We start from the raw sequence: 24,198 nt of genomic DNA on the forward strand, positions 1-24,198 counted from the left end.
TTGCTTGGCACTCAGCACAATGTTGCCAACCCCAACTTTCAATTGATTTTCTTGATTTTAAGCTCCTTGACTCTGCTTCTAATGCTTCAATTTGTAGTGCTACTAGAGGCCTTTCAATTTGCAACGATATTGCTACAAATACCCTCTACTCACTTGCTTGTCCAACGTGTGTGTGTGTGTGTGTGTGTGTGTGTGTGTGTGTAGCTAACAGATGCTACCTATACTCGATTCCTTGCTACTTGCCCGATTGTGTGCTGCAGGTCAAAAGTTCCCTTCAGTCTTGGCCATTTTCCAAGCTCTCTTTACTGTTGGTGCCCACAACTTCACCTTTAATTCCCTTGCTTCTTTCCAAGCTGTCCAAGAGCTCTTCAATTCTGCGCAGACTTGCTTTTCTTCAAGCTCATCCTTGTTGCTCTCACAAGAAGTTTTGGACAAATTCTCACAATAATTCCCACCTTGTGACTTATCTCAACATCATGAGTTTCTCTGAGGGAGGCACCGCATACCTAGATAGGTACGATTGGGGGCAGGGGACCGCCAGCCCGTGGGGGGCCGGTGGTCCCCTGCCCCCAATCGTACCTAGCTAGGTATGTGGTGCCTCTCGAGCAAAAGCTCATGATGTTATGCATTGTATGAAAAAAAACACTAAAAAAGGCTCTGCTTTCGTACATTGGAAAATTTCTAAATCTTCTTGTGTATCTGTAGATCCTGAATTTCTACAAAGATTCTCTCAAGATTTCAAGCCCAAGAGGCGTTGGGCACCTCGGTGAGGAATCCAAGCTCCGGTGAGGAATCACTTCCTCGCCTAGCCGGGAGAAATTGCATGCATGCCCACCAATTGCTTAGTAGTAGCTCTGATATCAGTTGAAAGTGCATTCGTGTGCAGATGCATGTGTGCATGGTGTGGTGCAAGGAAGGAGAGAGGAGAAGAGAGTCCAGCGCTGTGTGGGTGGAGCAACACTCAGGAATAAGCATCTCCTTATTCTTTGGTATACAAAGAATAAGGTTAGTGTGGTCAGTAGGCGGACGGTTTGCCACCTGACCACAGGCAGAGGCATAACGCCTTTACCCCAACACTCAAAAGGGAAACCACCTTGAAGTTGGACAGCAGTAGTGTAGGTTGCAAATAATGGGCATATCACGCTTGCAACCTTGTAGCAAACTCACAAGTGTGTTTTGGGCGATGGGTGTATCTTGATGTCCCCCCATAGGGCTTCCCTCGCACAGGGGGAGACAACGAAAGAGTATGAGGCTATGTGTGTGTGTGTGTGTGTGTGTGTGTGTGTGTGTGTGTGTGTGTGTGTGTGTGTGTGTGTGTGTGTGTGTGTGTGTGAGAGAGAGAGAGAGAGAGAGATGTGTGTTTTGATACCAAAGTAAGGTCAAAGGGCTTACAAATCTCTGCCCATCCTACACCTATATAACCCTTTAGCTATCATAGGTCCCCTTACCTAGGCCCTTCCTAGGGCTCTTTTCCTCACAACATTGCTTATGAATAAATGGTCAATAATTCTATTGTAATTGCATACCTCAAGTCAAAGAAGTAGGGAGGGATTATCACCTACCTACTTTATCATACACTCTCATAAATTATGAAGTACTGTTGCTCAAGAAAAAGTGGCTACTAGAGCTTAAACCAAATGTATGGGAATAGTATGTAGAAAACGATCTTTAGGGTAGTTCAATGCATGAACAAATTGAAGAACACAAATATAAGTGGAAAACTAAATTGTTCAAAGAAGACACCAACTCTATGATACAATTCAACTATGCTCAATCTAGTTGCAAGTTGACCCCATTTACTATCCCATCATCATCAAGTGGACTCGGAAGACATTATAGAACAAGATCAAAGTGGATCATCCTTACAATATCAATTACCCTTTCATGTCCAAGACCACACAATATGAGTCAAGTGAAGCATAAAAAAATACACTCTATAAACCATGATTGTAGCAATCAAGGATATGCCAGATATTTCCTGCAAAATGCTAAAGATGATTATGGAGATGTTACTCACATGTATCACGACATTCACATATACATAGCAAACAAAATCTCCATGGCTATCCTTCTTAGGAGGCAGTAAGTGACTATGATGTGATCTATCAATGGTACCACTGAAGCAGTTTCTCTATGGAATTTTTGCATGAGGCATTGTCCCTTCCAGCCCGCTTCAACGTGAAATCCTAGGAGGCATGCTATAAAGGCTTCTCCAATCATGATACAAAGACCTTCATGTGTGCTGATGGATCTTAGAGCCAAATTTGTGGGTTACACCATCCTTGAGAAAAACGCACCATTTTGAGACATTATGGCCTAGATGTAGATGCGACAACAAAATACAAGCTTAGACAAAGAAGCTAGAGTGGCTTGCAGTAAGAGACAAAGTCAAAACTCCTCCCACATACAAGACCATGTCAAGCATGATATTAGCAAAGGAGATGTGAGTGTTGCAAATACCAATTGAGGGCCATTGGAGCAGCTATACTATTTTTGGAAACATTTAGTTTTTGATTGATAGGAACTCATTTTGTGATATTTGACATTGCCACAATGTAAAAGCCCCAATTGTATTTTTGAGCTTGAGAGAAACACAAAGTGAATCCATGTTGTGAATTTTAAGCCTCGGTTACTTTAAGTGAAATGGCCCCATGTACAAAATACTAGTTTTTAAAATTGGATAAAGGTTTTAGTCTTTTGTGATGTGAGTGCTTTCAGGAGACAAAGAAAAAAGTTGTTATAACAATATGAGAGTATCCACCAGATCTTTCTCCTTTGTTGTATTCAACCTTAGTGATCATACAATGCCTTTTTGATTCATTCTTATTGGGCTCTACTAAAGGTTTCCTTCAAGCAGCTAAGCACGCTCGGCCTGGACCATGGGCCCATGGCATGCATGTCTTGGCTTGAGCAATCAGGATTAGGCATTGGGTAACCCTCCATGACGTGGTAGTCAGAGAAAGTCACTAGCCGCTATGTTTGGGTCTTGGGTTGTACTACCTTGGGTCCCCGTCAAGGACCCAGAACCTAAGGTAGGTGGGTATTGAGAACCCGCGTAAGTCGAAGTGCTCGCTAGTTGCTTAGCCTCTATCACACACCCAGAATGCAAATGCATGTGTCTTTGGCACACTACAAGCAACGACGAATACCCTCGAAGGTTAATCGCTTGATTTTTTGGGCATTTTGCACCCCGTTTTCACTCGTTTTTTGATGTTTTTTAATGTCTTTTTACAATCGATTTTTGGATTAGAGCGTGTGATAGCTCGAAACGAGCATATCACTCAGGGGGTTATGGTGTGCTTTATAGCACAGCGTTCGATTACATGAAGCTCCGTTGGTCCTCAAAAGGGTTAATTTTTACTTAGGTGTGAAGCTAAAATAAGTAATTCTAAAGGGTGATTGAGGCTTGAGCCTGAGCGTGGGCTTGGGCTTGGGCTTGGGCCTAGGGAATGTTCCCAATCCCGGTCCTACCTTTTTTTTAAAAATTAATTTGGTTTTTAATTTATTTTTTTGGAATAAGGTCGTCGCGGTCACGCAGCGCGCGTGAGTACACACACACCTGACCTACCTACTTGCAACTAACATAGCTATTGTTAAACACTAACACAGTACTACAGCAACTAATTAACAAACAGATCTACTTACTGTACCTTACAGATCTAACATTATAGATCTAATACCTTAAAGTTAACACCTTATGAACTGAAAACATATTACATTGCAACACTTTATTAACAAAAACAAGACACTGCAGCAAAACAAAGGTCACAAATCCTTCTCAACAAGCAACACACCTTCTTTCTCTACCTTTCCTACATTTAATAATGCACAACAAAGCAGCATAGAGTGCTATTCGAGCTTAGTGCAAGGCTTTTCCCTAGCAACGGCGCCAAAAATGTGCGCGTCTATTGCACTTGTCAATGCAAGGGACTTGTTGTACATTGTGTGCGAGCCACAGATGGCTCCAAGAACACAACCAAACTAATATATCAAGGTCAAGAGAGCAAGGGTGTGTCACTCACCGCCCTACCCTCGCCTTCGTGGAGGATTCCTCGCCGCGAAGAAGAGGGAGCTACCGTCGTGCTGCGCTCAACCACCTCGCTGCCGTTGTGCCGTCGCAATGCTTGATCGCACTCTCTCTCTCTCTCTCTCTCTCTCTCTCTCTCTCTCTCTCTCTCTCTCTCTCTCTCTCTCACACACACACACACACACACACACACACACACACATACACAAGGAGATGAAGAAGAAGATGGAGATGGAGCAAAAGCACTCTTCAATTGCACAAATGAGAGCATGAGTGATTTTTGGGTTTAGGTGACTTTTATATGAGCTCGCCCATTCGCACTTGGGCGCCCATGCTTAGCCAACTAACCCTTGAATGTTCCAGTTAGAGTGCGCCTCTTATCGGTGATCACTCTTATTATTTTCATATTGGAACGACAAGCCCGATCCATGACTACTAAAAGTGGATACCGGTGGTTAACAGTGTACTCCTAGGCTAACATTATTCATCTACTTGATACATCATGGTGGTTCAATTTGATTTATCACCATGGTTCAATGTCCCATGATACATCATAGTGGTTCTCAATTTCATCCACTAATATTACAATGTGTTGCAATCTTATGGTAGACATGCATTTACATACGCACGAAGGCACTTTATACACATGTACAAGAATTAGACATTGCCTTGCAAAAACAAGGTAAGACCTTTCTCATGAGCACCCACATTGACACACACATAATGAGCACCATATTTGACATGTATGTGTGTATTACAGAATTATCCATGAAGACAACATTCTCAACAAATCGGACCAACAAACATCAACAAACCAAAGCACAACATCGGCTTTGGTACAAATGAGTTCAAACTCTAAGAGAATACGATTAAGACATGGGCATCAGATATCCATCTAAATTTATGTTTACATAACTCCTTAGAGTAACTAATATTATTGCAGTGGTCAAGGAAATTAGCTGATATAGGATTGGGAGATAGAGTCTGGCATTTGAACTCGTACCCTGCCAGTCTATTACGAGTTGCATTCCAAGCCAGTCTTTTACACATAGCCGTAGGTCTAATGAAATCTTTATCCAGCCCGACAATAAACCATTAGAATTTGAAAGTAACAAGTAATAATTGGGATGATCCAAGAGTTCTAAGTAGAAAGCCATTGTGGTGGTTAAAGAGAAATTTTCTAGTGAAATCACTTTTGTTATGCTTTCTATGTCCATTTGGACTATCAACTCTAGTTGGAGTGTATTGACTCTATCAGTCAAGCAGCCAAGTAAGGCCTTAGAGGGCTAAATGTGGATTCTTTGGAAACGTAGAAGTATGATTTAACCCTTTAGCAATAAGTTTCCTAACCTTAGGATTGTCAATGATAAGTACCAACATGTTTACCAATCTCCTCAAAGGTTCTACAAAACTTATCATATTGTGAACATTAGCATCCGAGACATAACACTTTTTGTAGGAAAACAATGTTATTAATCAGTTTTTTAGAGGATGGTAAGAAGTCCTTCCAATCATGAAATTTTTTAGCATATCATGGTGAGCAAACAGAGAATCAAAACATTCACTAAAGATGGGTTTAGGAGAAAACTAGTCCCAAAGTTCATTGTGGTAAAGACAATGTATGTAGACCGATCCTTTATCATGTGCCTTCTTGGATAATGCTTTCCTACCACAAGGACCAAAAGCACCTGCACCCATATCAAAAATACATGTCAAGAAAATGTTGAATTGGGGTATTCCTCCCTCTTCCTCTAGTGAAACTCCTAGCTTTTCCTCTAATAGTGCTAGAAGAGGAGCCAAGGGTTAAGAAATACATAAAAGAGCTATTGGGAGTGGTGCGAGGGTTTGGTCTCTTTAGAGATGGAGGGTTATCTTCTTCATACATGGCTAAAGCAGATTCACAACCAGTTTAACCCCTTTATAATTTGCATATGTAGTAAGGTACGTACTAGATTCATCCTATTTTAACACTTTTAGAATGTCCAGCATCATGCTTCTAAAAGTGTTAAAAGAAATTTGCCAGATTACAAGGCTACTGATCTGACTACTAAGCCCTGAACAAAAGAGGGAAAGACTAAAGTCCGCTTGTTTGTATAGAAAGAGAAACTCGAGATGGTTTAAAATGTACCGGATAGCATGGTTGAACCACATGATACTTGAGTCACAAGATGCCTTAAAATCAAGAAATTTGCAAGCACGTTTTAAGTATGGTTTATATGTATCCCCCAGATTTTGTGTAGTAGTCGGGGTTACTCTTGGAAAATTCCATCACTCCTTTAGGATGGATGTAAAGCCTTACATTGGACATACATTTAGATTGATCTATGAAGTGAGGTTAAAGGGTGCTTTAATGAGTTTTACCTTATCTAGGAATTGCCCTCCTTTAAGGATTTGAAGGTGACACTCTTCAATAGTGACAGCGGGAACGCTCGTGAGGTAGACCCAGGTTTCACTAAAGATGGGAACAATAAAGGCTTTGTTGGGTCAAATCCATAGTTGGTGATCAAATCCAAAGGACTCAAATTCACCATATCAAAATTGATATGTAGGAAAAAAAGCTACTGCTAGAGTGCACCACCTTCTTTTCCATAAGAATCCATGATAAGCAACCAAAACTAATAACGATATGCATGAGGTAATCAGAGATTGCATAATTTAGATCAGTAAATGCTCAGTAAAGTGAGCACGCAAGTTGGCAGGGAGAGGAGCAATGAAAGCTAGCATCGGGTAGGATGCAAGCACAGCAATATAGCACGCACGATTAAGGCTGGCAGGGCAAGATTTAATTTAAGTTATAGGGCGGCCAGTCCTTAGTTAAAACCTGGTAGGCAAGGGACAAGAGGTGAGTCACCCGAGGTGGGGTCGGTGCAAGGTACTCGATACCCAATAAAGGCTATATCCTAGTTAAAGGGCCTCATTCCAAATGCTCAGAGAGAGAGGAGATAGGGTCTTACAAAAAGGGATAATCTTACCATGTACGCAACCTACTGTAACTTCCACTGAAGTATTAACAAAGTATAACTCATGTAAGACACCCATAAAACGCTACATACACCAGTTTAATCATGCAGTGCTAAAGCCAAAATTATTGAGGGAAGTGCAGAGTATAGACTCACGATGATCACCCATAAAACAAAATAACCATGAACTACATCAATTCATGCATGTGTGTGTGTGTGTGTGTGTGTGTGTGTGTGTGTGTGTGTGTGTGTGTGTGTGTGTGTGTGTGTGTGTGTGTGTGTGTGTGTGTGTGTGTGTGTGTGTGTGTATCCAAATGTATCCATCCACGTAGATGAAGTATAGCAAGGTATAGACATCCAGGTACTCACCTACAGGTCTAGATACTTACATGTTACCTCAATAGTTCAAGTGTTTGTTGTGTAGCTGGACGAAGCAGTCAAAGTTAGATGAAGCCATGCCAGTTATTTTGTGAAATAGTATTTGCGATAGTATTAGTAAGGTCTCTTCTATTGAAGCCATTGAGGCAGAATTTGTGAATGAGATGCTTGATGTCTTCAAATGCTACAAAGTACTTAGATGACGAATATAACATCATGTAAAGAAGAACAATACATGTACTTAATGCCGCTTTATGTGGTCAGTTAACAATGGCCTCCCAAGTGGACTGAATAGTTATCAAGAAGCCATGTAATGACATCATTAAGATTCTTCTCATTAAAGTGGGCAATATGTGCCGGGTTAGTTTTTTAATCCATCTAGGTTTATTGACAAGAGAGATGTAGGAAAAACCTCTTAGTTGTGCATGGACAAATGCAATTTTAGTCATTTCTTTCAGAACATTTTTCAGCCCTCTATCACCATTAAGGGGAATATTTTCGTAACACTAAGTAATGTTGGCAGAAGCCAAGGCAGATTCACATATAAGTTGTAAAGCTTCCAAGCTGCTTATATATCTCAAGACTTGGGAAGTTGCCACAGAAAGAGGTTCAGAAGTTAACTCCAGACCTTGGGAGAGTGATAAGGCTTGAAACAAACGGTGTTGATGAGTTCGAAAGAGATTATTTAGGGTAGGAGATTACACAACTTTTGGCCTTTTGGACAAGAAAGGGCCTAGATCTAGGGGCACGGTTCTTTTTTTTTTTGGAATGGTCTTTAAGGTAGAGTCTAGTTTATTCAAGAATCTTTGCATGTTTCTCTAGGTCATGGATGACTCTCATGTGAGCAGTCATTTTAAACTGAGTGTGATCCTAAAAGATTATATAAAAAACAAGGTTAATATAGGTGGATTAACCTGCAATCTTAAAACCGGCAAAGTCAAAAGACTACGATATCGTGATCAAGAATCCAAAACTATATTCTAAGAGGGACCGCCTAGCACCAGCCAACCTAAATAGGAATCATTGACAGTGGGTCCGATTAAGCTCTATAGTCCAACCAAACCTCTAAAGCCAGCGTCTCGATTCTCCCAGAAAATTGGGAGAGCCTTGTGTTTAAAATGTGTGTGTTGCTATTTTACAATTATAAATATACACAAAAGAATATGAAAGTTCAAAAGACAGCTGACGTTAGACAAGTGACAATGGGTAGTACAAAAACAACTCATGCTTTGAATTATTTTTTTACATAGTTATAAGAATGAGGTCTCATTTTAGTATTTATATACAATGGGTGATCTGAACTGATCCTCTCACAAAAGTAGTAGGAGTCTGGTAAAATAGTGACAGACAACAACTAAGCCAAAAAAAATCTGAGAAAGGATAGAGTCCTCACCTGCATCTATTCGAACAAGACAACAACTATGTTAGTCTTGAATGCGTTTTATAGGTGTCAATGGACTATATGAGTTGTTATCCATGTCCAACTTCCAACCTTTTTTGTTAAGTATGGAGTTTGATTTACCTTGTAATCTTCTGTGGTAAAAGCGCACATTTGTAAGGCCCCCATTATGAGGAGAAGCCATCGTGTGTGAAGGAAAATCACTCACCGGAAACCAAAATTTTCACGAACAAGAATCGGGGGCAACTTTAGGGGCCTTGGGGACGAAGGCCCCTGAGACTTTTTTTTTTCCCCCTCGCCGGAATATTATGGCCGGACGGCAGCCGGAAAGTGGTCAGAAAACAACCGGTCGGTAGGCCGGTGGCCGGTGGTCGGAAGTCAATGGCCGGTGGCCGAATTCAAAAGAGGACTTGTCTTCTCAAGGGCGGCCACACATGGGCGGATTGGAGGGTCCGATTTGGACTTATTCGCACAAGGGCGGCTACACATGGCTGCCTCTCATAAGAGAGGGCAGCTCTTTTGGTCTATAAAAGGAGGCCATTTCTACACACATTTCATAGTGTGAAGTTGATGCAACAAGGTGAGTGTGAGGCGGTGAGAGTGAAGCAAGGCGGGAGCTCCATTAAGGGTATAATCCCTTTGTAAACTACTTCTTGTTTTGAAGTACTAAAGTCATTGAGTGGCTGCTTTTCCATGGACGTAGCCCACATTGGGTGAACCACGTATATCGTGTGTACTCTCTCTCTCTCTCTCTCTCTCTCTCTCTCTCTCTCTCTCTCTCTCTCCTCTATAATCTCATGTATGTAAATCTGTCTCTCTCCATTAAGTAATCTACTCAATTATTTATTTAACTACGTTTTATTTCATAACATTTTTAACTTAAAATCATCGTCAAAAGTAATCATGAATTCCAGTTTTGCCAAGTAAAAGGTGTGTTTTTGTTCTTTTAAGTTTAATTAAAGCTTGTAATCACAAAGGTCGTCACTCCTTTAAGATACAAACAATTTCGTAGTTTTTATAGATATGGTTATTATATAACCCGATTTTTTAGGACCTTAAAGAGCTATTTACATACATATCATTCTGATCGAAGGGCACCACTCCTTCCGATCCAAGTGTTTATTTTCAATTTCAATCCCAAATTATTTTGCACCTTTTCATTAGTCCTACCATAATGTATATTGCAAAAATGTTGCCATACACTTTTAAAAATGTTGTAAAATTAGCCCAAGAAATCATCAAGACCAAGTAAGTGATCACAGTATCATTCTTACCCCCCTCCAACCCTCTCTTTATTTTAAAACCAAAATGAACTTAGTAGCCCTTTTCTTTATATCAGACAAGATTTTTAAAAAAAATATTGTGTTATACATCACAAAATTATCTCCTGTTTGGCTTAGGCATAAACATAGCTATGTACATCAAGCCAAGATAAAAAGAAATCATTCCGACCAAAATGTGAACGAGGTATCATTCCTACCCCTATTTGAAAAACCAAACTAAATGTAGTAACCCAATTAGAAAATCGACAAATATTACGATGCTATGCATTATATGTGAAAAAACATACGATTTACAGGTTGTTCAGCCACAAAACCAACCTGCAGGTGTTACGAGAACAAGCCCCAATCGCCTTTAAACCCCCCTTTTAAAAAAAAAAAAAAACCGTAGTATGCAATACATCAACCAGTCCATTGCATAATGTGCAGCATGGTAAAAAAAGTGACACCCACAGTATGCAAACAAAAACAGATAATGAATGTAACTATAGCCCTTCGGGCTAGGTATCTTCACATACAATGTTTCCAACACCCCCTAACTCAAAAAATTTGCGCAAAAGTCCCCTGTTTTTCCTGAAAACACAAGGGGTATATCATACTTACCCTTCTTGTGACACCTAAGCAAAGCCCAAAATAATATAAAACCCCTGCGATTAACATTTCACAACATAAAAAGCCAATAGCTGCCATCAATCGGCATTTCTCAGAGCCAAGACAATCATCTTGCAGGAGTTTCGAGAAAAGCCCCATGTGTCTTTAACCCCTTTAAAAATCCACAAGCAGTATGGCAATCCATAACTATGTCAATCCACCTTGAGCTGACCGGCACGAAGAATGTATCAACTTGTCCCTCACTATAGAATGGATTATCCAACCACAACAACTAGTGAGCCAGCAAACAAAAGCAACAAATCAAGACAACCATGTAGACAATCTTGACTATGCAAGTGCAAACTATATTGCACGTTTTGATGAGCAAACAAGCATGGAATGCAACAAAATGAAAGGGGGTGTTATACTAGCCTATTATCACCTTCTGGACCATATAAAAAATCAATCCAAATGCACACCAAAAAAAAAATCATTATCCTTTGCTTCCAAGGTGCACAAAATTAAGGTGCACAAAATTAGTGTAAAAGGTCTTTAACAGCTTAGCAATACCTCTAGAACCTTTGCAACAAAAATTTAGTGAAAAATACTTTGTTTAGACCACTCAAGCAATGGTTTTAAGTCGTAGATCACACGTCATCAACTAGCACCAATCACACAATGTGAGCAGTTAAATCAAAGAGCAAGCATAGGAAATTATCAATGTGCAATTAAAAATAAAATTAAAAAAAGCAAGCTCGATGCAAGAAACCTTGATTTGAATTCTTATCACTACTTCTCAATACATTTTGTTGCCTATCTAAGCTAAGCGACCTCTAAAAAATGAGCTACAAGTGACTGTTATACCAATGAAGTGGTAAAAACAAATATTCTAAGGCTCAAAACCTTATTAAAGACTCGTATAAGTCTACAAAAATGTGATGAAAGAACGTGGGTATAAAAGACTGTTGTAACATGAGCACAACCCTTTTTTGTATAGCTTTAATTGATCCATAGCATGTATAACATACAGTGTATCAAAATCCAAAAGGAAAGAAAATGATTGGTTTCAAAGGATGGTGGCATGGATAGCATGCCTTGCATACAAGAGCCTTTCCACCTTGAAGAAACCTTGAATGCATAGCATCGGTATGGACACTTGAGCATCGAATCTACTCTATAATGATAGGCTACTTGTTTCAAAACAAAAACGCACTAACCTGCTTTTGCTTTGTACAGCCTGCAATTAAATTGATTGGTGTACATTTATGGCTTAAGAAAAATTGAAAGGTATTCCTAATTCAAAGATTCCCTCAACAACAACAAGAGTGATGCGCTAGTCTATAGCCTGTAGCCATAGGCAATGACGAAGCACGTAGATCTGTAACAGTGTTAGCCTGTAGCCATAGGCAATGACGAAGCACGTAGATCTGTAACAGTGTTAGCTATAAAAGATGGATGCAACATTGTGTGTGTGTGTGTGTGTGTGTGTGTGTGTGTGTGTGTGAGTGTGAGAGAGAGAGAGAGAGAGGACACTTTGAAGAGAAGAAAACACTAAAGGAAAAATAAAGGAGGAGAGAAACACCTATTTATATGGACACAAAAAGTATTTTGACCTTCTATCTTCATGTGTCTTTTGCTGCTAGTTTCAAAACAAAAACGCACTAACATGCCATTGCTTTGTACAGCCTGCAATTAAATTGATTGGTGTACATTTATGGCTTCAGAAAAATTAAAAGGTATTCCTAATTCAAAGATTCCCTCAACAACAACAAGAGTGATGCGCTAGTCTATAGCCTGTAGCCATAGGCAATGACGAAGCACGTAGATCTATAACAGTGTTAGCTATAAAAGATGGATACAACATTGAGAGAGAGAGAGAGAGAGAGAGAGAGAGAGAGAGAGAGAGAGAGAGAAAGAGAGAGAGAGAGAGAGAGAGGACACTTTGAAGAGAAAAAAACGCTAAAGGAAAAATAAAGGAGGAGAGAAACACCTATGTATATGGACACAAAAAGTCTTTTGACCTTCCATATTCATGCGTCTTTTGACTTTCCACCTTCGTATGTCTGTTGACTTTCCACTCTGTCTTTTCATTTCCTAAACTCACCCTTCACTTATGCACTTAATATGTTTTTGAGAGAATTTTTATTTTTATGAGATTGGGGAGACCTAATGACCTTACACATTTTAACCTTTCATGTCTCAAGGTCGTTAAGAAAGGAAAACTTCAAAGGGCTTTTAGTGTGAGCACGCTTTAGAAAAAAACTCTAAAGAGACTCTTAGCACAATTTTTTGTTTTGTTTTAGGAGTCAAGTTGGGCACTCCCGGTCGTTCCCCTCATAGACCAAAAAAGTGCACAAGAAGAATGACCAAGACTATGCACCTAGGCTCCTAGGGCATACGCTTTTGTCACTAGTTTCCTCTGGACTACATGGGGCCAGAATTATCTACACTCTTAGAGCAATTCCCTTGAGAGACCCATCTCGTTGACTAGTTATGGACATGACAACGACCAAGTACCTCTGTTGAGAGGCCCAGGTACTGTGGGACTTGCTTCAGTCTTCCCTTCGGAGTTGTCTCCTCCATGTAACTTATCGCTCACCTCACTAAACTGCCCTTGTGACCGGACGGTTTTCCCCTAGGAAATTCCATACCCGCTTGGAAGGACGTCGGCTCACAGGTGGCGTCCGCTGAGGTTGGTGGTGTCTCCCTTTGCACCTCCCAACCCCTTTTTCCATGCCTCAAAGGAGTGTTTACCTATAGTTGAGGTGAAGAAAAACACATCTTGCCACTTTGAAGGCCTCTGCAAAATGCCTACTCTACACTACACGAGTGGCTTTGAAAGGGGAGTAAAACTACAAGGCACTTTCTGTCTGCTGAGGATATTCTCACTTGCCTCTATTGAATACCTTACCCTAGACAGCATGAGTGGCTTTGAAAGGGGAGTAAAACTATAGGGCACTTGGTGAGGATATTTTCTAAATGCCTCTATAACATGTTCCATAGAACGTCACCTAAAACTTGTGATCACAACACGGACACAAAAGTGATCTCAACCCAGTGTGACAACACTTTGAAAACATTTAGAAAACCAAACTGAAGATCCACCCAACCAACTCCTTTTATAGAGTAGCTCGGCTTCCTATACCTACAACCCCTTGCCATGTGTACATCTCCAAAAATAGGCCTACTTAGGACCCTAGCATGTAAGGTCTTACGATCACTAATCTAGGCCTCATTTCTAATATATGTGATGATACTTCCATTTGACACCCGGCCACCATATATATGTGATAACACTTCCATTTCTAATATATGTGATGATACTTCCGTTTGACACCCGGCCAGTATGTGGCATGAATGTGTCAGATTTTGTATGACTCCATACTTCATATGTCCATAAACAATCTCTATAACACATCATCTTTGACCGAAGAGGCAGTGTAGTTGGAATCTCTCTATTGGAGATTTCGTATAGTTCCTGTTTGAGGACGTGAGTCCTCCAACTATGTGATAGGTGAGTGGATAGGGAGTATGGGTCATACTAGAACGTTGGTAGATTCTCTATGCGCATGTCATGTGCACCTATGAGTTGCATGATCTTGTCACCTTCACTTCTACTAGTACTCCTTATCCCTCAAAAGCTTTGTATAAGATTGTATTTGGTGGTAGCTCTTTTCATCCTCTAAATGACACATTGTTTGAAATAGGGCCTCCACTAATATGGGTGGGGCAAATCTACTTGTGTGAGGGTTCAGTGTAGATGATAGTTGGAGAACATCATGATTTGTAGCCTCTTTATTTGTGTTTACCACGAAATTGTGAGTCAAAGTGCCCAAATAGTTGTTGCATACATCATAGCAAGTGTGACTAAAACGTCCAATAGCCACTCCTTTGTGCAAGGATCCTAAAAATGTGTCTAGTGCCACCAATGCTTTAAGAGCAAGAGAGTTGCACATCCACTAATGACCCATTGGAATTCTCCCATTGGGATGACTTATGCCTTGCCAAAGTACTCCGTGATCCTCTCGGCTGGGCATGTGTATGGCAAGTGTCCATGTCCCTCCTCTCCCTCCCCACCTGTAGGTCTCCTCCAACCATGGCAAATGTCAAACTTGATGAAGCAAAGTGGCATAAGGAGATCTATATGAAGCGCTTCTTAGATATTTGGAGCCTTGTTCACATACATTAGACCTTTGAATCTTTTGCCCATGTAGCTTCCATGTACAAGCACTACCACTCTGCTTGAGCCTCTAGGAGTCGTGTTTCCATAGACTCCCTACGTGGCGACTCCCATTGATAGCCACTCCGTTTTGAGCTCTATGTGTCCCTACAAGCCCTTTTATTGCGTTCTCTAGTCTCCAAGGATGAGTGATGCAGTTCCAAATTACCATGTGTATCTTCACTGCGATGTCTCATAAGGTGCAAGTCCCTATTTGACACCCTTGCTATTAGTATGACTTAGCCATCACATTATATAGCTCTCTCGCCCTCTTTGCGAGCATAAAGGACTCTCATCACAATGATCATCCATGCTCTATCCGCATCTATGAGGTCTTCTTTAGATTGTTGGAACTCTAGATAACAAACACTATTTTAGTGAACAAAGTAGGTGATTTTTGACCGACTTATGGTCCATACCATAATTGTCTTGCCCAATCAAAAGATTCTCCTTAGTTTGGCCTCTCCTTAGACGAGAGGTAAAATTCACCCCCTTCGTTGATATGCAAGATTAAAAACTAGTCCTATAGAAATTGGGACATAGAAGTCAATTCTAACCCATTGCCGTGTGTGTGTGTGTGTGTGTGTGTGTGTGTGTGTGTGTGTGAGAGAGAGAGAGAGAGAGAGAGAGAGAGAGAGAGAGGAGGAGGAGGAGAAGAGAGGTTTAACGTCGTAAGAAACTAACCCAAGAGACCTTAAAGATCTATCCAACGAGGATAGTTGAACTCAAGACCTGTTATTTAAGAGGGAAATGGCAGAACCAATCTACCACACTTGGGTGATAGAAAGGTTATACCATTTTCCTCTTTTTATTAGCGCACACACACACACACACACACACAAGAAGAAGAGTGTTTTAACGTCGTAGGAAACTATCCCAAGAGACCTTAAAGATCTATCCGACGAGGAGAGTTGAACTCTAAGACCTGTTATTCAAGAGGAAAATGGCATAACCAAACACCCACACTTGGGTGATAGAAAGGCTATACCATTTTCCTCTTTTTATTAGCGCGCGCACACACACACACACACAGACACACACACCCGAGAAGAGAGTTTTAACGTCGTAGGAAACTATCCCAAGAGACCTTAAAGATCTATCTGACGAGGAGAGTTGAACTCAAGACCTATTATTCAAGAGGAAAATGCCATAACCAATCTACCACACTTGGGTGATAGAAAGGTTATATCATTTCCCTCGTTTTATTAGCGCACACACACCCACACACACACACACACACTCTCGAGAAGAAGAGAGTTTTAACGTCGTAAGAAACTATCTCAAGAGACCTTAAAGATCTATCCGATGAGGAGAGTTGAGCTCAAGACCTATTATTCAAGAGGAAAATGGCATAACCAATCTAGAGAGCGAGAGAGATTGAGTTATCATCCATGAAGGTCAGATATGACCTATGGGACCGTTAGAAAGGGTTCCTTCTAAGTGAAGAGGTGTTAAATATGTTGGACCCTCGATCCTTAACTGAGATGAGGGGTGAAAAAGAAAAGATAAAATGAACAAAATCTAAGGAGGGGTAGTGAGAGGGAGCCGGTTTGAGAGTTTGGAACTCCTAGATAATGGCTTTACCTCCTCAATAAACTACCCATTTCCCTGCTGTGCACACTTCTCGTATCTTTTGGAGTTTTGCCTTCTTCTGTTTGAGTTGGGTGGGTGTAAGATCTTCTGCAAACCAAATTTTAACGTCCTTCAGAACCTTGATTGCTCAAGGAGATTGATTCAATCCACCTTTGTCTTGAAAGTGAGGATTGCATGGTTGGTGGGATGTTGTGTGTAAGAGAGGTGATTGTTATTGGATCCCATTGTATATGTGTGTTGATTGGATGTAGATAAAGGACTCATGGAACTTGAGGTCCCCTTCCCCTTTCCAACGCTTGACCTCCTATGTGAAGGCGGTCTCTACTTCCGCCTTTGTTTTATTGAACTTGACTTCCATTTGTTCCATCTCTTCCTTCTTGCAGTTTCCCACTACGATGAGCCAAGCCTCAATGATAGTGAGTTTGTTGGAGCTCATGGTTCTCCTTGCGAAGTTTTTCAATTTGATTTTTAAGGCGGGTGATGTTGTCCATCTTTGGGGGCATTGCCACGACCCCGACGAAGCTGAGCTTGCCTCAAGATAAGGCCCGAGTGGCCATGGTTGTTACTTAGCAGATGCACCCAATGGCAAGGCTTCCTGTGGTGGAGCTTGCAAAGGCAAGTCTAGTCAGACAGAGACAGCTCGGGACCAAACAATTGGGGTCAGACGTGTGAGCAAGGGAAATGCTGGTTGGAGGGCAGGGCTATGTATTGACGCCCCCCCACAAGGCAGCCCCTCGCCCAAGGGGAGGCTGGGGAAGCACGAGAGAGAGAGAGAGAGAGAGAGAGAGAGAGAGAGAGAGAGAGAGAGAGAGTTAGTTGCAATGCAAATACATAGACAATAAGTTTCTATGTTCTACTACAAATCTTTACAAGAAAGTGCAAACACTGCATTCATCTCTATATCATGCCTTTGGAAGGTGCTAGAAAATAGGAACTTACGCTCAAATCACATTCGCAAACTTCGAAGGACTTGCGTTCACACACACATTCGATGAACACTAATGAGATCTATTCTGAGTTACGGTAACTCTGCAAAGTTTGTACTCTTCCTTCACAAAGCTAGGGTGAATTTCCCCTTCCTTAAGTTACACTAGCCAATAACTCACTTAGCTCTATGATGCCTTTGAAGCAAGGCCAAAGTGCAGAACTCTGTCTGCTGCAACTGTTTCGTTATGGAAGCAAAGACTATATTATCTGGTGGGGCTCTAACTGCAACTACGACAGCTTCATCAATGCGCACTGATAGTCAGATTCAATGTATTCGCCCTCAATGTGCACTGATATTTGGATTCACTGCATCACCAGAACTTGCAAATGACTCACAGGTTACAATGATCAGCCTATGTCATGTCAACAAGCCTGTCTTCCCTCTCTTTACTCCACCTTTTGGCAGTTCCCTGCGCCATTACTTGTCCAATAACACTGCACCATAGAGTACTTCAACAACAGCGCCTTACTATAAGCACAATGTTGTGAACGTGAGTTCACTGTGTCAAGATATATGCATGCAAAAACTACCAATGACAGGAAAATGTACTCGATTGTGCCTTTTGGTAACAAAAGAAAAGCTAGAACAACTCATTGCTCAGCTATATCAATTAGAAAGAATATGCTAGAACAGATATGAAGAGACACAACCATGTATATTTTGAAGCATGCTCAGCAATAAAAGGACAGTCTTAAAGCAGAGGTGAAATACTAGTCTCTCTCTCTCGAAGTGAAACCTCTACGGCCAAGGAGAATAAGGTCTACAAACTCACATAACAGATTGCAACTCAGCTCATTTGTGAATCAAAAGTCTAGTAGCACCTGGAATATAATATGTCCCTGCTTCTGAAACCGTCAGAACCTTACAAAAGTGAACCAGAAACCTGTAATTATCTTCCAACATTTGAAAATGAAACAGAAGCAAAGAGTGTAGTTGTCGCGTTGTAAACTTCATTTTTCTTTAACCAGACTCTATTGATAGAAAGCTTGCATAAACTCCATCAGTGAACTCAGTTTGGAAGAGTAGATAATATCATGTATGAACTTTCCTCCATGAAAACAAACATCAAGCCAAAATACACACATAACATAGCAAAAACGGACCATCAGCAGGACAGCAAGTTGTAGTTTCACTTCCAGATAGCAAGCTTGTCACAAGACTGTAACAAACACTAACCTTATTTGTTGGTTTCCTTCGCTTCATTTTTACTTACTTTTTGGGACCCTCTTTTTGGAATCACAAATGCCCGGACATTGCATGGCCTGTGTGAAATGGCCAATGGCCGAGAGTTTCACCCGCAGGAGTCAAAGGCCAGGCAGCCACGAGATGGTTGAGCCAATCGGCAATGAAATCTGACTAGTGGAGAAGTGGCTAAGCTCAGATAAAGTCATTGAGGCCCCTCGGCGAGACTTCATAAGTTGGTGAGTACTAGGAAATTACACCAATGGGTAAAGTGGACACTTGGCAGCCTCGGAGCAATCTGCAGGACACCTCAGCAAAGAGGGGGCGCCCAAATCGATTTGGGGCTGATTTTGCACTGATTTTTTATCAGTGTGACTACAGTATGTGTGCGAGTAGTGGGTGTAGGTGATCATAGCTTTAATGGAAAGCTTGCCTTCTCCTCTGTCTAGCACAATGATTCTGCTCTCGTGCATCTCTCTCCCCTTTTGAATACATATTCATGATGCCCAGCTCAAGGGCTATTCGTCTGTTATATACAATTTGTGGGGATTCTATGCTCGATTGCCAAGGCAAGAGCCTGGGAGCAATCTGCAAGACACCTCAGCAAAGAGGGGACGCCCAAATTTGGGGCTGATTTTGCCCTAATTTTTTATACGAGTGTGACTACAGTAAGTGTGAGTAGTGGGTGCAGGTGATCACAGCTTTATGGAAAGCTTGCCTTCTCCTCTGTCTTATCTAGTACAATGATTCCGCTCTCGTGCATATATCTCCCCTTTTGAATACATATTCGTGATGCCCAGCTCAAGGGCTATTCATCTGTTATAAACAATTGTGGGGATTCTATGCTCGATTGTCGAGGCAAGAGCCTCTTGCGCAAGTACCAAATTAGCTAATCACTAATTCAAAGCGGATACACACATTAACAAGATGATTTAGATCTCGAGAAAATCTCGTCTCTAAATCAAAGGGCAAGTAACCCTACAGGAGCGGGAGTTCGAGGGCATTCTTACCGTTCTTACCGTTCTGAGGGTTCTGAGAAGTCTGAGAGGTACTTGTGAAAGTCTTGTTTTCTTTAGGCTTTCCCTTGTTGTGCTTCATCTCTTGTGCGAGAGCAATCGCTACCGCCTTGTTGAGATCGATTAGGACGAGGACTTCAACATCAAACCTGATATAATCGTCCAACCCGAAAATGAAAGCCTCCTTGCGCTCATCATCCGATTTGCGTAATTGGGAGCCAAGCTGCAAAACACGATTAGAGAAAAACATAACTAGCATACCATTTTGCTTGGGACTGTGCCAATCGTCTTTCGATGGTGCTAGGTATTGTGGGGGCATAATCCGCGCCTTAAGCTTGTCTTGGAAGTCAGCTTAATTGAAAGAAAGGGGCACCTCATCCTCGGCTTCCTCTAGGTGCGCGCAAATGTGCCTCTTGCCATGCGTGGTACCAATTAATGGTATCACCGGCAAGGTACATAGCTGCCGTCAAAACCTTGCTATTTTCTGTCTTCTTAGTTGTCACAAAATAAGCATTAAATTGATGCAACCAAGAATGAATAATCGTAGCATCCATCTTACCATCATACTTACTGAACTGGATCTTCTTTGTGACGGGGTTGTTGGAGTCCGAATCTCGGCTTCCGCCACTTGATGAACTACCAACATCTTTGGCTGGCTCGGACTTCGAGGTGAGAACTTGTCGGATCAACTCTTGTATGCGTAGTTCTCTCTATGCCTCACGCTCTGCCTGTCTTTCTTCGGCCGCCAAGCGCGCTTGCTCAAGCTCACGCTCCATGGCTTCCTGTCGTTCTGCTTTTCTTTCTAGATGTGCCATCGCAACGTGATTCGCTTCTTCTTGTTGTGCCATCATGTCCATCATCGTCTTGACCAAAGCCTCCATAGGATTTGGTGCAAACCGTCACGTAGATGGGGAAGGGGGAGGGTCGGAAAAACCTCCTAGTGGGGAAAATTCTTCTTCGCCACCTCCATGCGAAGTATCCATTCCGCTTCTGGTGATGACCATAAACTGAGGTCTTGGGTTCTTAAGTTCACGAGGAACTTGGGTTCTTGTGTGTCACGTGACACATCCTAACCCTATGTGTCCGTGGACAAGCTACACCATAGCAGGGTTCCCGTCAGTTCAGTCAAGTCTAGAGTAGCAGTGATCTGGCACTTTTGTGAGTCTATTCGTAGACCGTGCATGTCCAGTCACTTAGCATAGATGCATATCCTCCAGTTGCACACAACATGATCATCGGAGTTCCCATCAGAATCCATTAGCATCAGTTAGGGGAATTTTCCAGTGCATTTAGCCTATTTTCCTATTTATTGGTATTTTCACTTATTATTTTTAAGTGACTTTCCAATAAAAGTAGGTAGGGCAATTTTGCTAAGTTAATATATAAGCAAACCCAAGTTAGCACTTTCTGGCAGAAGAGGCAGCAGGAGCTTCCCGCTCAACAAGCAACTTCTCACCAGAAACCCCCCCAGCACCCTCACCACTTGGCCTCGCCATACCTCCCACTTCCTTGGCGTTTTCTTCACGGATTCAGCCATCGCCTACAAGCTCTCTCTCTCGCGCTTGTCCCCCTTCAGGCAGCCCTAAAAGGCCAGCGTTTTGGGATTGCAACATCAGCAGGCCCAGCCAAAAACGCCAGCCAACTATTGCAGATCATCAAAGATTTGCAGCATTGTTTGCAGCGTTTTCAGCAGGTTATTAAAGCCATAAAAACGCAGCCCCTCAAGCCAGCAACATCAGCGTTTTTACCCTCAGCATGACCCCCGACCAAGACGGTCATTTTCAGCCATACCCACAGCAAGGAACAGTCATTTTCAGCCCCGAAACAGCCACCGAATTCAGCCCATAGAAGATCACAGTTTTCAGCCACGAAGTCGTCGTCGTCATCACCGTCGTCGTCATCGGCATAGTCCCATTGCATCAGTCCATTGCATACGCATTGTACAACTTTGTGCAATCAAAGTTAGACCACTCTCACCGACGAGAGTGGGGCCTTCGGAGGAGGGTTTTACAACCTCTCGGGTGTCGTATCTCTTCTCTCTCCTTCTCTCAGTCTCATTCACTTGCACGCACAATATCCACTCACTTTGTTCGTGATCATAGCACTCTACAAGACGGAAAGCTCTCTCTTTCCCTAAAGAACTAAAAGGAACCTTGAGCAATAAAGATCACTAATCTTGAGAAAAAAACAACATTCATTCCGCTGCACCTTACATTGGTATCAGAGCTTTGGAAGTGTTCTGCATTACTCAAGGAAAGAACCACAATATTTTTTTTGCTTGTTGCGATCGCACGAACCCAAGTTTACTTGGGCGTGGCGATTCCTAATCGTGTTTTGTTGAAGAGTGACAGGAATCCTAAGAAAGAAGGGCTTGTCCAGCCTCCCCTTGTGTCTCTTTTCACTCATTGAGAGAGGACCGTGCACTTAGCGGCCGGCCAATCGACATGAGGTGGGAAAAAGCAACCTTGGTGTGAGCGCAAGGCCGCCAAGGGGTGCGCCCGCAGAAAAGGGTAGAACTCGGGTGAAGAGAAGATCCTTCTCTAACGCGATTTGCAAGCGAAAGAAAACCTCAAGAACCCAAGACCCTCAAGACTCAAGAACCTCAAGAACCTCAAGAACCCAAGATTCTCACGAATCCAGGACCTCAAGAACCTCAAGACCCTCAAGAAACCAAGTTCCTCGCGAGCTTAAGACCCCAAGATCCTAGTGCATGGTCGTCACCCGAAGCGGCATGGATACTTCGCATTCAGGTGATGAGCATGAGAGAGGCGATGAAGGATTCTTCCCACCAGGAGATTTTTCCAACCCTCCCCCTTCGCCATCTACGCCACGAGTTGTCCTCACTCCTATAGAGATGATGGTCAAGTCGATGTTGGACATGATGGCACAACAACAAGAAGCGAATCGAGTTGCATTGGCACAACTCGCAAGCAAAGCAGAAGAACAAGCAGCAAAGGACTGTGCACAAGAAGCCAAGGACCGCGAGCGCGATGAAAGAAACACCACACTTGCTGCAAAACAAGAAGAAAATCGACTTGCTCAGGAACGTAATCGCCTTGCTCAGGAACATGAGCGCCTTGCTCTTGCCGCAAAACAAGAAGAAAATCGACTTGCTTTCGAACGCGAGCGCGATGAACGAGAGGCTCAAAGAGAGATTCGTCATCAAGAATTTATTTCCCGCATCCTAGCCTCGAAGACCGGACCACCCAAAGATCGTGGAAGTTCGTCAAGTGGCGCAAGCCACGACGCGGATTCCAACCATCCAGTTACAGGAAAGTTGACTTTCAGTAAGTATGACGGTAAGATGGATGCTACAGTTATTCATTCTTGGTTGCATCAATTTAATGCTTATTTTGCGACAACTAAGAAGACAGGAAATACAAAGTTTTGACGACAGCTATGTACCTTGCCGGTGATGCAATCAATTGGTACCACGCATGGCAAGAGGCACAGCTAGCCGCGCACCTTGAGACAGCCGACGATTTCACGCCCCTCTTTTAGTTGGGCTGATTTCCAAGACAAGCTCAAGGCGCGGTTTATGCCACCTCGGTACCTCGCACGATTGAAGGACGATTGGCGCGCTCTCAAGCAAAATGGTATGCCGGTTATGTCCTTTTCTAATCGTATTTTGCAGCTAGGTACCCAATTACGCATGTCGGATGACGAGCGCAAAGAGGCTTTTCTCTTTGGATTGGACGAGTATATCAAGTACGATGTCGAGGTATTCGATCCAATCGATCTCAACCATAGTTACCCGGAACGCGGAACGGGAACGGCAACGGGATCCCCGCAGAACGGGGGAACGGCTAGGGGTCCGGAACGGGAACGTCGCGGAACGGGAGGTACAAAAAACACCCAAATAGTGCAATTTTTAGCTCCTTGTGTTTAAATACAAGGAGTATTAGAGTGCTTTGACTCTAATACTCACAAAAAACTCGTTTTGAAGGCCATTCAACCTTGCTATGACTAGATGATGAGAGAGAGAGAGAGAGAGAGAGAGAGAGAGAGAGGGAGAGATTTGAGAGAGTGGGAGGGAGAGGAAGAGAGCTTGAAGGCTTGAAGCCTTGAGCCTTGAGAGAGTGAGTCTTGAGAGGGAGAGATCTTGAGAGAGAGGGAGAGAGCTTGAGCCTTGAGGATTAGCTTGTGAAGAGAAAGGGGGAGGGGGGTGCATTTTATGAGTCCTTGAGGCCTTGTACACTTTCAAAAGAAGCCCAAACATTTACTTCAATTTTTTCAATTTTTGCCAAATTTGTTTGTAGCCGTTGGCCGTTCCAGGGGCATTCCGGAACGGTCCAGGGGCGTTTCGGAACATTCCGGAACGGCCGTTCCGGTTTGCATTGGCCACCCGGAACGTCAGACATTCCGGGACGTTCCGGAACGTTCGGGAAGGGAACTGCCCCCCGGAATGCCGGAACGGGGGCTAGGGGGCATTCCCCGGTAACTATGAGATTCTCAACAAGGCGGTAGCTATTGCTCTCACACAGGAGATGAAGCACAACAAGGGAAAGCCTAAGGAGAACAAGACTTCCACAAGTACCTCGCAGACTTCTCAGAACCCGCAGAAC

This window comes from Adiantum capillus-veneris, chromosome 11 (assembly GCF_014529385.1).
Source record: "Adiantum capillus-veneris isolate H3 chromosome 11, ASM1452938v2, whole genome shotgun sequence".
In the NCBI taxonomy this organism is placed as follows: Eukaryota; Viridiplantae; Streptophyta; class Polypodiopsida; order Polypodiales; family Pteridaceae; genus Adiantum; species Adiantum capillus-veneris.